We start from the raw sequence: 3,742 nt of genomic DNA, 5'->3' as shown, positions 1-3,742 counted from the left end.
AGTCTTACTTCTTAAGGAAGGATTATGGACTCCCCTTGGGGATGTTCCATCTCAGATTTGATCATGGTGGCTCTTGAGGCTGGGGCTGTGGTGGGGAAGGGGTGCAAGACCAGGAAAAGGTTGGTTGGTTGGGCTTCTGCCTCGGGAACGTGCCTGTCACTCCCCAGCAGTCAGCCACACACCCTGGGGCGCTGACCTGATCTCTGGTTGGAGCTCTGAATGTGCCACCAGGGCAACACAGCGCTAGGGCTGGAGGTGGAGGAGGGAGGGTGAAGTTTTGCGCCTGAAGGTCGGACAGGCTGAAGCTATTCCTGGAGACTGTGACCATCCTGCTCTTCCCTTGTCAGAGGCAGCAGCTGAGAGCCGAAATCCGGGACCCAGAGGTCTCCCCCGTCCCTGTCGAGGCGCCGGCTCCGTCCCCGGTGTCCTTGACTACGCCGGTGGCTGCCAAGGAGGCAACACCCCCCGCATGACCTCCGACAGTGAGCAGTTGGCGTCCAGCGTGAAGGGACCCATTAGGGCTCTATTTCCGCTCTTGGTCTGCCGCGAGGCCCGGCCAGCCCGGGCCAGGGGCGAGGCTGGGGGCCTGTCGCTGTCGCTCAAGCGCAGAAAGCTGCCACCTCTCGATTCCGCCACCAAGCCCAAGGTGTCCTGGATCCACGGCAAACACGGCGCCGCCGCCGCGACCCGTGCACCTTCGCCGCCGACCTCAGGCCTGGAGACCGCGCCCAGCCCCAGGAAGAGGGAAAGGATGCCAGCGACACATCGCGCGGCCAGAGGAGCCCAGCAGCCCCCGGACCCGCTACCCAAGCTCTCGATCCCCGGGGCTGGCTGAGGAGGTGCCGGCGCTCGCTGCACCTTCGCCGACCTGGGTCCAAGTGCGCAGCTGAGGCCCTGGCCTCTTGGAGCCTACGGGCGCCGGCGCAGCGCGCTGGATGCTGCCTCCATGCTGGCCGCCGAGATGCGCGGCAAGACACGCAGTCTGGGCCGTGCCCAGGGGGCTCCCGGCGCCGCTGCAGAAGACCAAGCGCTCAGTGCCGCCTGCCTCACCAGCCCGTGCGTCTCCCGCAACCAAGGCCTCGGGGCCCGAGAAGGCGGCGACCAGCGCGTCTGCGCCCGAGACCCTCCGGAAGAAGACCCCCATTCAGAAGCCAGCTCAAGAAGAGCTGGAATCGAAGGGTGAACCGGGAAGTGCGGGCGCGCCCACTCTATAGGAGGCTGCGGCCAGGCCGCAGCCGCAGACCCTCAGAGATCCCGCCGCCTTCCCCACCTCCGCGCGGCCTGGGCAGGGTGTCGTCCCATTAGCCGAGGCCCTGAGCGGCCTGAAGGAGGCCAAGTCTCTCTGCCTTGGGTCTTGCAGTCGCTCCTTGATTGAAGCAGTGCGCAGCAGCAGGAAGGCCCCACCCCGTTGGTCGAGGCCTAACAAGTGTTTCGCCTCGGCTCTCTCCCTGTTGGCTGAGTTTTGGAGTGCTCCCATCAGCCTGTGTCCCGCTGGCCAAGGACAGAGAATGCTGCCTGGAGACCGCCTTCTACTGGCCATGGGTGCATTGGGTTGAGGCTACCTTCCCAATGACTGAGACCTAGAAGCACTTCTGCCCCCGCTGTGTCATATTGGCTGGGGCCTGGTGCCTCTGTCTGGCCGTCCCTTTACTTGGCTGTGGCCCGAGCCGAGACTTTTTCCCCTGGCCAGGCCCCAGGGTATCTGGTTGACCCGAGCCTGGTCTCTGCTCCTCAGGGGCTCGGTCACTCCCTTCCCTTCCCTGACCCCTCAGCTGTCAAGCTGGTTTTGATGGCCTCCAATGCCCCACATGCCGTGAGATCCCCAGGGGTGAATCCAGTGGCCTGAGGAGATGGATTTATAGGCCCCTGGCAGGGCTGCTCCCACCTCAGCCCGTGCCCCAGGATGGGCTCCTCTCGGCAGAATCTTAGCCAAAGCCTTCTTAATAAAGTGCCTTTTCTCCCCACTGTGCTCTGATTACTTCTTATTTGCGGACTTTGAGTGAAGATGTCCCCCAAAAGCAACTGTGTGTGTGACCTCACATGGCCTGCACTCACACACACCCCCAGCACCCTTCACCTAAACCAAGCCTTGGAGCCCAGGTGTGTGTCTTCCAGGACCACGCTGGAAGCATGTTCACCTGTCCTCACTCATTTGTTTATCAAGCTCACAAGGACCAATCCTAGCTTGAAAGACAGGCAGTGGGGCTTGCTTCTGATCTACTGGCTACTGCGGTTATACTTGGGGCTCAGGGTTGTTGGGGGTGGCTTGGTGGGGTACCAGAGGCTGGGACCGAGGGGACCAGTGGGCCATGGACACTTCCTCCAGCAGGGCCTCCTCCAGACAAACAGGGCATGTTGCCCCACACAGAGCTCTGCTCTCCTCACCCGCCTGCCCTGCTGCCTGTTGCTGCTGTGGGGAGGTTGAGGGAGAGGGAGGGAGCCTGTCTGGCCCAGAGCCCCTGTCCCCAAGCCAGCTTCTGTGGTCTGGCCTTTTATCTGTGACCTTCTGTCTCCCAGGGCCTTCTGTCTCCCAGGGCTTTCACCTTGTGGCCCAGCCTGGTCATCCCCTTGGGCAGGTCTCCTATGGCCTTACTGAGTCACAGACCCTTACCTTTCCATGGCTTCTACTGTCCCCAGACTAAGTTCCAACTCTAGACTCTGCTGGCCTCTTGCCTCTGCCCGGCAGTCCTCTTCTCACTCCTCTGCATCTCCATATTTTGAAGGCCAGCTCAAAGTCTTCCGATGTGGCCAGGATCTTCCAGTCACCCCGCAGCCCACAGCATGGCACTGCCATCTAGTACACTGGCAGCTCAGGGATCTTATCCTTGGCAATACTCCTCTGGCTGGATACCCCATTGAGGTCAACTTTGGTCACCTGTACAAGGGCTCAGTCACCTGAGAGAAGGTGGCCTCCTGCCCCAGGTAGGTCATCAGAAGCACTGGCAGGGACACAGTCCCTACACCTGGCTTGGTCAGGTGGCACGTAGAATGCAGGCTCCCTGTCTCTGGGCCACACCGCTTCCCTCGGGCTAGCTGGGCACCCTCCCGGTCTTGGCCTGTGGCTGGCCAGCCTCTGACTCATTTGGGCACCCTGCCATGTTGGCCACTGAGACTGAGGGAACAGACTCAAAGTTGGCCAGAAGAGACAGGCGCCCAGCTAGGCTCAGCAAGGGCAGAGCAGTGACTTAGTGGAGCATGAGCAGTGAGCAATATAGGGGCTCAGGCGTCTGTGCCCCTCCCAGCCACCACACTACTGCCCCCTGATCCCGCAAACCTTAACTCAAATTTCCATCTTCTCCCAGCCTGAACTTACACAACTTGGGGAGACCAAGGGTGTCTCAGTGATTGGGCCCCTTCTGGGACTTCACCTCCCTTTGCCCTGGGAGCCCCCCAGGCATCCAAGATCTGACCTGTGGGTGCCTCAGAGAGCAGGGATCCCTCTTTCAGCAGCCAGTCCCTGCCTCCTGCCCTGCCCCCCAGGAGGGTTCAATGGCCCCTGGGAAGGAACCACAGGGAGCCCTCCAGCCTCCTGCCTCCCCTCTGCCCACTCCTCCCCACCCCCTTCAGGCTCACAGCAGTGCCAGCTCCCAGGGCAGGTGCCACAAAAGGGAGCCATGGTTGCTGGAACCTCCATTGCCATGGGGACGGGGACCACAGGACCTACATCTGGTAGCGATTGAGAAGGAAAAGTTATGAGTCATGGAAAACGCAAATATTTTTTGTAGCACAGAGCACAAAGGAG

At 61.4% G+C, this 3,742-nt stretch overlaps 1 pseudogene; it reads left to right on the top strand.

Moving 5' to 3' along the window:
- The first annotated feature begins 347 nt into the window (after positions 1-347).
- LOC110594971 lies at positions 348-1,274 on the top strand (annotated as a pseudogene).
- Positions 1,275-3,742: the final 2,468 nt, after the last annotated feature.

This window comes from Carlito syrichta, unplaced genomic scaffold, assembly GCF_000164805.1.
Source record: "Carlito syrichta isolate Samal-C Ts95f unplaced genomic scaffold, Tarsius_syrichta-2.0.1 Scaffold187599, whole genome shotgun sequence".
NCBI lineage: Eukaryota > Metazoa > Chordata > Mammalia > Primates > Tarsiidae > Carlito > Carlito syrichta.
Note: the sequence above shows the minus strand (reverse complement) of the source record. Positions and strands in the feature narration are given on the sequence as shown.